Source organism: Hevea brasiliensis, chromosome 9 (assembly GCF_030052815.1).
Source record: "Hevea brasiliensis isolate MT/VB/25A 57/8 chromosome 9, ASM3005281v1, whole genome shotgun sequence".
Lineage (NCBI taxonomy): Eukaryota > Viridiplantae > Streptophyta > Magnoliopsida > Malpighiales > Euphorbiaceae > Hevea > Hevea brasiliensis.
The window spans coordinates 31322583-31336580 of record NC_079501.1 but is presented as its reverse complement, the minus strand read 5'-3'; the positions used below and the strand labels follow the sequence as shown (position 1 = coordinate 31336580).

The 13998-nt window shown below is 38.1% G+C and overlaps 1 non-coding gene across 1 annotated transcript; it reads right to left on the bottom strand.

Annotated features, from left to right (window-relative positions):
* Positions 1–5375: 5375 nt before the first annotated feature.
* LOC131183546 (small nucleolar RNA R71) lies at positions 5376–5482 on the bottom strand. The gene has a single exon (XR_009151594.1). It is a non-coding gene; the product is annotated as a small nucleolar RNA R71 (small nucleolar RNA).
* Positions 5483–13998: the final 8516 nt, after the last annotated feature.

The following is a 13998-nucleotide window of genomic DNA, read 5'->3' as shown; positions in this document are numbered from 1 at the left end:
CCCTAATCCGGGTGACTTACATTCTGCCTGGGCAAAATGACTAAATGAATAGTGTTTATTCATTTAGTCATAACTCAGTGTAGAAAGGTCCAATTGACCAGACATTTTACCGACAGAAAGCTGAGACATAGACCTATAACTTTCTTGAAGAAACCAAACCCAAATTTTGATTATAACATATTCAAAAACTGACCTGCATTCAATGTACAAAATACTATAGATTTGGTTCTGTTCAGAAAATCTGGAAAATTTATAATCCGGCCAGTTATGGTGTTTCGGCCATAACTTGAGCTACAAAACTCCAAATGGAGTAATTCAAAAAATGAAATGTAACTAGACACAATAAGGAACAACTTTTATGAAGACAACTTTTTCAAATTCTTACTGTACAAATGACCAATGGAACAGCAAACTTAGTGCTTGAAATCTGAAAATTGTGAATAACTAACACTATGCTTTGAAATGGAATTGGTAACCAATGCCAATAACTTTAGAATGCAAAATGTGATATGTTGGTGATATTAGAACCAATATACCTATTGTCTATGAAAGAGTCAACATTTTAGTTGACTAATGAAATGAATAGTAGCCATAAAATTTCAATTTCAAAGAATTACATAAATTAAAAGTGTTAAATGCCCTAGTAGGCCTCATGTGATTGGTTTGGATAGGTTAGCATGCCAATAGGGTTCTGATAGCAGTACTGCGTATGATGTATGGTTTCATCGCCATTCCGTGATAATAGCCTATGGCTATACTGATTATGATGTTATACTTGGCTTTATACCTTATTGCTTTTATGGCTTATTAGCCATTCTGTTTGCACATCGAGAGACACATTGTGACCGATGGTGTGACGGCCCGAGATACTTGGTACCCAGTGCTAGTTTACCCGTTTATCTAGTTTGGTCAATTTGTATAGGTTACTTGGGCATGGAAAAATATAATTGCAATTGAATTGATTATTAAAGAAATTAAGGAATTTAAAAATCAAGATAGAGATTAAGAATGATTACAATAAAATAAAGAAGCTCAAAATCATCAAGAAAACAATTAACAAAATGCATGAAGAAGTTAATATCATAAAATGTAATTAGCCTGCGACTAAACAATAAGTTCGTAATTATTTTTTTTTTTTATGAACATAATAACCAGGAAATTATTATTTTTATTTGCATATTATATTTTCTTGTATTATTGGCACCACTAAGCTTTATGCTTAGTGCGTCGCTTTTGCAACGCGTAGGTACTGAAGATTTGGACAGAGAGCCCAGTAGACTACAGACTGGGTAAAGCCGTTCACAGTTCTACATAGTGTCCATGTTACCTCACAGGCTACAGTGCATTGGTAGGACACTAGGTCTCATTTTGTATTTTGTGCTTTTTGTAAGTTTTGTAATTAAACTCTTATGTTATCATGTATATTTGAAACCTATGTAATATAATTTTATATTAATGTAACTATTTGTAACTTTGTGTTTATAAATAACATATGAGAATTTATTTATGATTTGAGCATGATGATAATGTGAAATGAATGGATGACAAATGGAGGAATTGTTAAGAAATTGTTGTAAATTGATGTGATACAAATGGAGTTTGAGAATGATTGAAAATTATTAGAAGTATTTTTCACAGGTTCCGAAGAACTGTTTTATCCATTTTTAGCCGGTACTCCATTGGATTTTCTATAAAATTTACAGAGCCGCAAATTAATTTATAATTTCAATAAATGATCTAAATGAGATCAATTTAATAAATTTCACTTAATAACTATAATAAATAAATTAAGAACTGATAAATATCAATGAGATAAGTTATGGTGTTTTGGTACACTGTGTGGCATATCTTGCTCGACTACACTGTATACGGGTAAGGGGTGTCACATTTAGTGGTATCAGAGCACGGTTTAGGCATTTCTAGGTCTAGATCGAGTCCATACCATGTATTGCATTTGTAAGAGTCGAGGTGACACTAATGCATATATGTTCGGTTTTCTTATTTTGATTAGGATATGGACCGCACGTCACAGAGAGCAGTAGATGAGGAAGTGGAGAGTCGTGCTCCACCTGCAGCTGAGATTGAGGGCCAGGGAGAACCTGCTCCACGGCACCGATGCACCTGACCTCGCACAGCCTCCGTCGGCTATGTTTCAGCAAATGGCTGAATTCTTCAGATAGATGGCTGGGGTTATGCCACCACCACCACCTCCACAGCAGAAATCCCATCTAGAAAAATTGAGAAGATTTGGGGCTGTGGACTTCATTGGTAAGAAAGAAGATGACTCGATGGCGGCTGAGAATTGGCTAGACCGTACCATAAGGGTATTAAAGCAACTGCATTGCACCCAGAGCAGAACTTGGAGGGTGCTATGTCCCTACTTCAAGATGATGCCTATCAGTGGTGGGACACTATATCTAGTGAGGTCCGACCAGAGTTGATAACTTGGGATTTTTTTCTCATTACATTTACGAAGAAGTATGTGGGAAGTGTGTACCTGGAAGACAAGAGAAGAGAGTTTATTAGTCTGAGGTAGAGGCAGTTATCAGTAGCGGAGTATGAGAAGGAGTTTGTCAGACTAAGCCACTACGGAAGAGAGATAGTCCCCACAGAAGCAGAGAGGTGCAGAAGGTTTGAAGAGGGGCTAAATGACAACATTAAAATAATGATCACTGCCTTGGGGATTATGAACTTCACGAAATTAGTTGAAGCCGCACTGAAAGTGGAAAGGGTCAGAGTAAGTGAACAGAATAGGAAAGATAGGCAGCGTAAGAGGGAATTTAGACCAGGGCAGTCAAGTATACCGACTGATAGTAAGAAGTTTAAGGGTTCTGGTTCACAAGATTAGACACAGGGCCAGAGAGGCCAAATTGGAATATCTATAATTAGCTCCCCGGGCACAATAACAAGGGGATCAGCCTCAGTGCCTGAATGTATGCACTGTGGTAGGAGATACAGAGGGGAGTGTCGACTGTTAACTGGAGAGTGTTTCAAGTGTGGGGCTACAGATCATTTCATAAGAGATTGCCCTCAAAGGAGTGGTGATGCACATATTTTGCATAGTCATTTAGGTCTAATTTCACAATCATTTTATTTGGTTATTAGTCATTTTTAGCTAATTTCATTAGTTATTTAGTTAGTTTTCCATAATTGTCAACTTTGGATTAATTTGTAATTTTTGCTTTGTTTTGTAGGAAAAATGGTGTTTTTGAAGGATTAAAGAGAATTTTGCCATTGAGGAGTGTCTTCTACAGCAAAAAGATGCCAAAAACAAGTTTTCAAGCTGAAATATGCATTGACCAAACTGTGCATAACTTGCCGCATAAGCTATGCGATTCGCATAAGGAGGAAGATCACTGTTCAGAACCGGCCGAAATGTGCATAAGGAGATCGCATAGCTTATGCACATTCTCACCTCCCTTATGCACATTCACGAATTTGTGCATAACCTATGCACCAAGTCATGCAACCGCATAAGTGACCCAGAACCAGTGAAGCGCATAAGGGATGCATAACTTATGCGATCCACTTATCGATCCCATAAAGAGTTCATTAATGAGTGGAAGATTCCCTTAATGTATTCCTCCTAGAACATACTATTTTAGGGCTCCATGTCAGAAAAATGCTATAAATAGTCCCATTTTCTCATTTTAAAAGGGGGGCAAGGAGCAAAGAAAGAAAGGAGGAGGCTAAGCAGAATTTGAGGAGTCATTTTCACCTTCCACACCATTTTCAACTAAGATTTGCAGATTTCTTTCTTTCTTTACACTTTTCTACATTTCTAGTGTTTAATTACTTACTTCTTAGCTTAGATTAAAGCTTTATTTCCATTTAAACTCATCATATCTTGTAAGCATTATGGATAGTGAGTAGTTTACTTTTGATTCTGGAGTAAGGGTTGTAATATTTGAGATATTTTGTGGATTTTGATTGGGTAATCCATATTTTGTGGTCTTAATGAGTTTTATTCATTTCTTGTATGCTTAATGACATGCTTAATGTAGGATCCCATTGAGTAATGTTCTTAATCCATGGTTGAAGCAGAAAGGAGAAGACCTTGTGATAGATAATCGGAAATTAGACTTAATTAACTTAGACCTAGAAATAGGCTAAGGATTAAGAGGATTCAGATTAATTAAAGAACTTAATGGGTCTTAATTAATTCTAAGTCCACGAAAGTAGGATTAGTTTGATTAAGGCACTCTTTGTCTCACTCGAAAGGGAATTCAAAGGATTTAAGGATTAATCTCCTTAAAACTCATAAGTTTCATAAGATTGGACAACCAATTTAAAATCCCAAAATAGCTCGAATATGAAATCCCGAACTCCGGAATCACCTTTTTACCATTGTTAATTTCTAATCAAATTTAATCATTTGCCATTTTAAATATTGCCATATTTGAACTTGCTTATTTCTATTTGATGCAATTTTAGTTTAATTAATACATTGTTGAATGGAATATTAAATATGCACATTTAGATTTCATACTCCATTACCCATTAATTCATTACTTAATCTCATAAATACTTCAATTTAGTCAACTTTTATATCGAAAATTCAATCATTAACACAACTCCTCGTGGGATCGATATTTTTCTATACTACTTGTACGACCCGTGCACTTGCGGTTGGGACGCATCAAGTTTTTGGCGCCGTTGCCGGGGAGTTGTTTGTTTAAGATTGAATTCTTGATTATTTTAGTTGTTTTTAGTTTTATCTTTGTTATCTTTTCATTTTGTGTTTGTTTGTTCTTTTTCAGGTACTTTAATCTTTTATGAGAAGAGCTAGAAGCTCAAGTGACACAACCTTACTGTTTAATCCTGAAATTGAGAAATTTTGTAAGGCCAACAAGAAAGAAACCAGAAGAAGGAAGGAAGCTTCGAGAGAAACTGAATTAGAAGCAGATATGGCTGATGAAAGAATTAGAATTGGTGTTGGTAATGCTGGAAATGGTCAAAACAATGAAAATGAAGCCCAAGGGGAAGAAGTTGTTAATGCAAACGTGCCTAGGGGAAGTATGATGGATCATGCTTTTCCTCGTTTTGATGACTTGAGAGAGAGCATAGCAAGACCAAGGATTGATGCGAACAGTTACAAAATGGATTTTGGAGTTCTTCAAATGATCCAAAACTCTCAATTTGGAGGACATCCTTCTGAAAATCCACACACACACCTGAAGAAGTTTGCTATGATTTGCGACATGCAAAAACAACCTGGAGTGTCTGATGATGCAGCAAGATTGAAGCTATTCCCATTCTCTTTGAAAGATAGAGCATTGGATTGGCTTGATTCTTTACCTCACAACTCCATTACAAATTGGGAGCAACTAACTGATGCATTTCTTGCACAATATTTTCCACCTGGAAAAACTCAAGAGCTGAGGAATCAAATGACAGCTTTCAGACCAAGAGAAGATGAAACTCTCTATGAATCATGGATGAGATGGAAGGAATTAGAGAGATTATGCCCACATCATGCCATTCCAAAATGGATGATAAATCTGAATTTCTACACAAATGTCACTCCTGCAATCGAGGAATTATTGATGCTCAAACAGAGGAGAATTTATTATAAAGCATGAAGATGAAGCTTATGAGTTATTAGAGAAAATTGCAAAGAATACTCATCTTTGGAGTAGTCCAAGAGGACCACTCCAACTCGTAAAAGGCAAGTCACTGGAATGTATGATCTTGATCCATTCAACATGATTAATGCAAAGTTTGATGCACTTACAAATGTCCTTGCTAAGAAGATGGAAGATTTGAGTATGTTGGTTAGTTCAACATCATCACCGGAAGTTCACAACAAGTGGCTTATGCAGGAAACTACCACTGTGGAGTAGATTATGGAGAACAAGCGATATGTTGGTAATTATGGAAACAAGCAAATGGGGAATCCTTATTCTCAAACTTACAATCCAAATTGGAGGAATCATCCCAACTTTTCATGGGGCAATCAGCAAAATCAAGTTCAAAATCGAATTTTCAACCACAACACAGAGTCAAGTTCCATATCGCAAAATAGGCAACCATTGCCCAATTTTCAACAAAAAATATGAACCCTCCACCAAAACAAAGAAGAACGAAATTCCAACATCAAGCTTTATTGCAAATGATTCTTGCCAACCAAAATAAGCATGATGAGGAGATGAGAGAGGTGAAAGCAAGGCTGGAACAAATGCAAACACACAGAATCTTTGGAAAACCAGATTGCACAACAAGCATCTTCCTCAAGTGCCAAATCTTTTGGAAAGCTTCCAAGTCAACCAGAAATCCAAGAGAGCATTGTCAAGCTATTACTTTAAGAAGTGGTAAAGTTATAAATGATGAGAAGAGTGAAAACAGTGAGAAGAGAGAAAATGAAAAAGGAACTGATGAGAGTGAAAAACAAGAGAGTGCAGAAAAATGTAAGGAGAAATTTGAAGAAAAAGAAGAGAAGTATATACCTCCTGAGCCCTACAAGCCACAACTTCCCTTTCCACAAAGATTTCACAAAGCCAAGCTTGATAGGCAATTTGGGAAGTTCTTAGAGGGTTTGAAGAAACTTTACATAAATGTGCCTTTTGTTGATGCTCTTTCACAAATGCCCTCTTATGCAAAATTCTTGAAAGAAATTCTCTCAAACAAGAGAAAACTTGAAGATGATGAAACTGTAGCTTTGACAGAAGAATGTAGTGCTATCCTCCAAAGGAAACTTCCTCCAAAGCTAAAGGATCCAGGGAGTTTTTCAATTCCATGCCACATTGGAGAATCTTGTTCTACAAAAGCTCTATGTGATTTAGGGGCTAGTGTTAGCCTTATGCCCCTTTCTATCTATGAGAAGCTCAACATGGGAGATCTAAAGCCAACCCACATTTCTCTTCAGTTAGCTGACAGAACAATCAAGTATCCTGAAGGGATTTTGGAGAATGTGCCCCTGAAGGTTGGAAAGTTCTATATACCTGTTGACTTTGTCATCTTGGACATGGAGGAAGATTCTAATATTCCAATTATATTGGGGAGACCCTTTCTAGCTACAGCAGGAGCATTGATTGATGTGAAAGGAGAAAAGCTTACTCTTAGGGTTGGTGAAGAGCAATTAATTTTCAATATTAATAACTCTATGAAGAAGCATCATTCTGAAGCTGATACTTGCTTGAGAGTTGATATCATTGATGAGCTGGTTGAAGAACACTTGTAAAGAAATATCCAGAAGATCCACTTGAAAATTGTTTGGTTCATGGAGGAGGCATAGACTATGACAACCCTCATGTAGCTGCATATACTCAACACTTAGAGGGAAGTCCACCATTCATTTCTGCTCCATTTTTTCAACTCACACAAAAGGAAAAAGCAGAATTTAAGCAATCATCATTCAAGGAAGAAGATGCACCTAAGGTAGAACTTAAGCAACTTCCTTCTCAGCTCAGGTATGAATTTCTTGGCACTAATAACACTTATCCAGTAATTGTAAATGCAAACTTGAGTACTTTAGAAGCTGATAAGTTGTTAAGAGTGTTGAGAAAATTTAGGAAAGTTTTGGGATACACCATAGATGACATTAAGGGAATAAGCCCACACTTTTGCATGCATAGAATCAGTTTGGAAGAAAATTGTAAACCATCTATTGAACATCAGAGGAGGTTGAACCCAAATATGAAAGAAGTTGTTAAAAAGGAAATTTTGAAGTTGCTTGATGCAGGGATCATATATCCCATCTCAGACAGTACTTGGGTGAGCCCAGCACATGTTGTCCCAAAAAAGGGTGGAATGACAGTGGTCAAAAATGAAAATAATGAATTAATTCCCACTAGAACGGTGACTAGTTGGCGAATGTGCATAGATTACAGAAAATTAAATGTTGCCACTAGAAAAGATCATTTTCCACTTCCCTTCATTGATCAAATGTTGGAAAGACTAGCTAGGCATTCTTACTTTTGCTATTTAGATGGATATTCAGGTTTTTTTCAAATCCCTATCCATCCAAATGATCAAGAGAAAACCACTTTTACTTGTCCATATGGAACCTTTGCTTATAGAAGGATGCCATTTGGGTTGTGTAATGCACCAGCCACTTTTCAGAGGTGCATGATGGCAATCTTCTCAGATTTCATTGAAGACATAATGGAGGTTTTTATGGACGATTTTTCTGTTTATGGATCTTCTTTTGATATATGCTTGGCTAACCTTTCTAAAATTTTGCAGCGATGTGCGAATCGACCTTGTGTTAAATGGGAAAAGTGTCATTTCATGGTTCAGAAGGGATAGTGCTTGGACATTTGGTGTCTAACAGAGGAATAGAGGTTGATAAAGCCAAAGTTGAAGTGATAGAGAAGATGGCTCCTCCTACCAATGTCAAGGGAATTCGAAGTTTCCTAGGACATGCCGGGTTCTACAGACGCTTTATTAAGGATTTTTCTAAAATAGCTAAACCTTTGTCTAATTTGTTAAGTAATGACACACCATTTGAATTTGACCAAGAGTGTTTGGATGCCTTTTGCAGGTTGAAGCAAGCTCATCATCTTTGCACCAATCATGCAACCACCGATTGGAGCCTACCTTTTGAAATTATGTGTGATGCTAGCAACTATGCAATTGGGGCATTCTTGGTCAAAGAAAGGACAAAAAGGCTTATGCTATTTATTATGCTAGTAGAACACTGGATGAGGCTCAAACAAATTATGCAACAACTGAAAAGGAATTTTTGGCAATTGTCTTTGCATTGGAAAAGTTCAGACCTTACATTATTGACTCAAAGGTGGTTATATTTTCAGATCATGCAGCCATCAGGTATTTGCTCCGTAAAAAGGAGGCCAAACCGAGGCTCATTAGGTGGATTCTGATGCTACAAGAGTTTGATTTGGAGATTAGAGATAAGAAGGAGCCAAAATGTAGTTGCTGATAATCTTAGTAGGTTGAAATTGGATGGTGAAGAATTGGATGAAATCCCTATTGATGAGTTTTTCTTGGATGACCAACTTTTCTCTCTTGTTGCTAAACTACCTTGGTATGCAGACTTTGTGAATTATCTATCTTGTGGAGTTTTACCTCTAGGTATGACATGGCAACAAAAGAAAAAGTTCTTGCATGAGGTGAAGTTTTATAGATGGGATGACCCTTTACTCTTTAGGAGATGTTGTGATGGTTTAATTAGAAGATGTATTCCTGAAGAGGAGGTACAAAGTATTTTGCATCATTGCCATGCTTCTGATTATGGAGGTCATTTTGGCATCTCTAAGACAGCCAGTAAAATTTTGCAAGCTGGTTTCTTTTGGCCAAATCTTTTTAAGGATGTGAGGAAATTTGTGTTGAATTGTGATAAATGTCAAAGGAGTGGAAATTTGTCAAAAAGAGATCAAATGCCCCTAAATAATATTCTTGAAGTGGAATTATTTGATGTTTGGGGAATAGATTTTATGGGGCCATTCCCTCCTTCATATGGTAATAGATACATCTTAGTTGGGGTTGACTATGTGTCAAAGTGGGTGGAAGCTATTGCAACTCCAACTAATGATGCTAGAGTGGTAGTGAAATTCTTGAAGAAATTTGTCTTGAGCAGATTTGGAGCTCCTAGGGCTATAATTAGTGATGGGGGTTCCCATTTTTGTAATAAGCAATTTGAGAGCTTAATGAGGAAGTATGGTGTAGTGCACAAGATAGCTACCCCATACCATCCTCAAACTTCAGGACAAGTTGAAATTTCTAACAGAGAACTCAAGCATATTTTGGAGAAAACAGTGAATAATTCTCGGAAAGATTGGTCTATCAAACTAGATGATGCTTTATGGGCATATAGGACTGCCTACAAAACCCCTATAGGAACTACTCCCTTTAGGTTGGTGTATGGTAAGTCTTGTCATTTACCTGTGGAGCTAGAACATAGAGCATATTGGGCCATTCAGACCTTGAATTTTGATCTTAAGCAAGCTGGTGAGAAAAGGGTGTTACAACTTAATGAGCTTGAGGAATTGAGGATGGATGCTTATGAAAGTGCCCGTATTTACAAAGAAAGAACTAAAGTTTGGCATGATAAGCATCTGAGGAAAAAGGAATTCAAAGAAGGTGATTCAGTTTTGTTGTTCAACTCAAGATTGAAATTGTTCCCTGGAAAACTCAAGTCAAGGTGGACTGGTCCATATAGAGTTTCTAAGGTTTTCCCTTATGGAGCAATAGAAATTTGGAGTGAAAAATCTGGGAATTTTAAGGTCAATGGGCATAGATTGAAGCATTACATAACTGGAGACCCAATACTAGGAGCAAGCTGTTACAAGCTCTCCAATCCCTCACCTCTTTTCAGTAAAATTCATGAAGAGTCCAGCTAAGGACTATAAATTAGCCCTCTTGGGAGGCATCCCAAGTCCTTTTATTTTGCTTTTGTTGATTTACTTTCATTTTCATTAATTTTGTTTTTATCTCAAATCTCCCCAAATTCAATTTTTGACATTGTTAAATTTTGTCTCTTGTAGATGTAATTCAATGAAGAAAGGGCTGGTGAACTGTTGGGGAAGTAATTCTTAACTTGAAAAATTTTGTCCTTCAAAAGAACTGATAAGCTTTTGCTGCATAATCTGTGCAGGAGCTGCAATCTAGTTCATGCAGAGGAAATGTACATTCTGCAGCAAAAAGGGTGTCTACAGCAAAATGGCTCATGTTTTTGATGAGGTTGGATGTATATCAATGGAGAAAGGTTGGTGAACTACTGAAATTGCTATCTGGTTTATGCAGAGCAGAAAAATAGAATCTGCAGCAGATCACTTGTGTTTTTGGTGAGGTTGGGTGGGTAATTTTCTAATATTTGTGCTTATAATGATATTATGGTGGTTAGTTGGTCATTTTTGCAGTTTCGAGCTCCTTTGGGGTTGTAGGATTCAAGGTAGAAATGTTGCATTTTCTTGGCAAATCTTAGAGAGTTCATTTCTCAATTGTGGTTAGATGCAACTTCATGTAGATTTTTATGGAGTTTTATTTGCTAAATGTTGATTTGCAAAATTTGTCTTAAAATGGCATAGTTCTCAAGGGTCTTTTATGTAGGATCCATTTTTACATGCTTGTGTGATGCACTTTTGATGAACTTTGAATATATTGATGTGTTTTTGGTGAAAATTTCTCATGGTTTGTGCTTCATAGAATTATATTTCATCATTCCAGGGTATTTTTCACACTTGCAATTCATGTTTTATTGCATTCTTGATCTTGTTGAATTGTGAATAAGCAACTGCATAGCTTATGCAATCCTGCATAACCAAAATTCTTGCCATTTTTCACCTTTATTGCAAGTGCATAAGGAGAGTGCATAGCTTATGCAACTCTGCATAACCTCATTTTGTCAAATTTCATATCTGTTAAAATTTGCATAAGGTGAGTGCATGACTTATGCACTTCTGCATAACCAAAAATCCAAAACTCCAATTCTGCCGAAGGGTGCATAAGCAGAGTGCATAACCTATGCACATCTGCATGACCAGAAACCCAGAAAAATCATTCTTGCCGAGGGGTGCATAAGGAAGGTGCATAAGTTATGCACTTCCGCATAACCAAGAACTCCAAAAATACAACCTTGCCGAGACCTGCATAAGCAATGTGCATAACCTATGCACTTCTGCATAACCAGAAATCAGAAAATCCCAAAAGTTGCCGAGACCTGCATAAGCAATGTGCATAGCCTATGCACTTCTGCATAACCAAAATTCTGAATTTCAAAACCTGCCGCAGAGTGCATAAGCAGAGTGCATAGCTTATGCACATCTGCATGACCACCAACCAAAATTCAAAAAAAAATTGCCGCAGAGTGCATAAGCAGAGTGCATAGCTTATGCACATCTGCATGACCCAATTTTCTGAAAAACCACTTTTGCCGAGAGATGCATAAGGGGAGTGCATAACTTATGCACTCCCGCATGACTTCGCTCCTCACCATTTCAGGGTCACCGAAACATGCATAAGGACAGTGCATAACCTATGCACTTGTGCATAAGCATTTCTCTGAAATTTAAATCCTTTTGAAACATGTACAAAAGAGTGCACAGGTTATGCATAAATCATTTTCCCCTTATGCAGTCTCCTACAACCCGATTCAAATTCATTTTCAGCAAAGAACATTCCCACCACCTCCACTTCCCGACTCTTGAACCCCACGACCGCCCTTCAACCTTCATTCTTTCCGGCATTCTCGCCGTCTCTCTCCCATCTTCTCCACCGCTCTCATCACAAAACCCTCAATCCCCCTACCTTTTCCTGTCCCCCTCTCTCTTCTCCAATCGGCCATGGATTCCCCTCCACATTCACGCCCCGCCTCTCCTCTCGAAGTCTCTCCATTGTCTTCGATACACCCCCCTTCCAATCCTCCACCACAAACGACACCACCACCACCTCCACCAACCACATACAAACGCAAAATTAGGTCCAAATCCGTGCGACCCATGTCCTCTGCTCCTCCTCTGTCCAAACGCAAAGACCCACCCACCCCATTTTCGGAACCACCTCCTAAAAGCCCAAGGCTCCAGCCTCTACACCTTCTTCCAAAGAAAGACAATTTCAGACCCCATTTGTATCAAAGCTACCCCGCCTCTCCTCGATACAATTCAAAAGCCGCTTTCAAAAGACTCAAAGATAGAAGGGTACAACCTACTAGGTATATATCTGTGATGCTCTACAATCTCCGCAGGTTTATTTGACAATGTAGTTGCATTTCTTGACGGTATGGGTTGGACAGAATTTGTGCATAAGCAAGAGGTAGTTTATCCAATTCTAGTTTTGGAGTTTATTTCTTCATTCTCTGCTACCCTCAACTTGCATGATGTAGACCATAAGCCAATTATGACATTTAGATGCTTGGGGCAAAATAGAGAGCTGTCATTAGACCAATTTCATGGCATTTTTGGTTTTGCAATTGATGGGTTCTTTAGAGTACCACACACTGGAGTAGAGGTAGCCAACAAGGGCATCTGGAATCCTGCCCAATTTTGGAGAATCATAACAAACCAACCTCAAACTTTCTCTGCTGGTAGATCCAAAACATCCCAAATCCTTGATCCCGCACTTAGGTTTATTCATAGGTGATGGCTAGCACCATATTGGGCGTAGGGACTAGTTCCGTGTCGTGGGCAAATCTGAACTATTTATGTTATGGTGTGCATTTCACAAAGTTAAGGTATCTCCTGGTTACTTCTTTTGTGAACATGTGCTGCATATTGCCACCAAATCCATTGGTGACATTGTTTTGGGTGGGCTCATTACTGTCATAGCCAAGCATTTTGGCTTTAATCCTGCAGAGCACTCAATCCCAAAGACTTGAGGACACTTCCTATTTTGATATCGACACTTAACCAAAACAGGGTTCCATTTATCATATTTTGACACTGGCCACCCTGCAGCAGAAACTGAACCAATTGCACAACCAGAAACCCAACCTTTCACACCAGTCCCACAGCACCCTACTACACCTACCCCACCCCCTCAGCCTACTCAGGACATTCCAGCTACCTCTGCTCAGCCCATACCTCCTACAGCTGAACCTACCTCATCCACAGCACCTCCTGCATTCAACACTAAAGCCTTATTCACCTACCTTGACAGGCTTAGTGATGATATCTACTTTGTGGATAGAAAGCTTGACAGTGGTCTTGATACACTAAAGGATCGTCATGATCAACTATTTGACCTTGTCATGGAAACCAGGGACAAGCAGAAAGAACTGAAGGAGATGGTGAAACAACTCATGATCTTTCTGGGCATGCCACCCCCACCTCCATCACCTCCTCCTGCACCATCATTTCGACAGCCGGCAGCAGCCACCAGCCCCTTAGCAACATCCTTGGACAAAGGAAAAACAATAGACATAGATTAGTGTTTAGTTTACTTTTGTTCAATCTTGTAGGACCTTTTCTTTGTAAATATGTTCAAACATTTATAGTTTGTTTTGGATTTTGTTGATTTGTTCTGAATTAGTTTCTTTTAAATTCTGTTTCTTTTGAAGTTTTATTGAATAGCTATTACATTCGTCTTCTTTGATTTTTATTG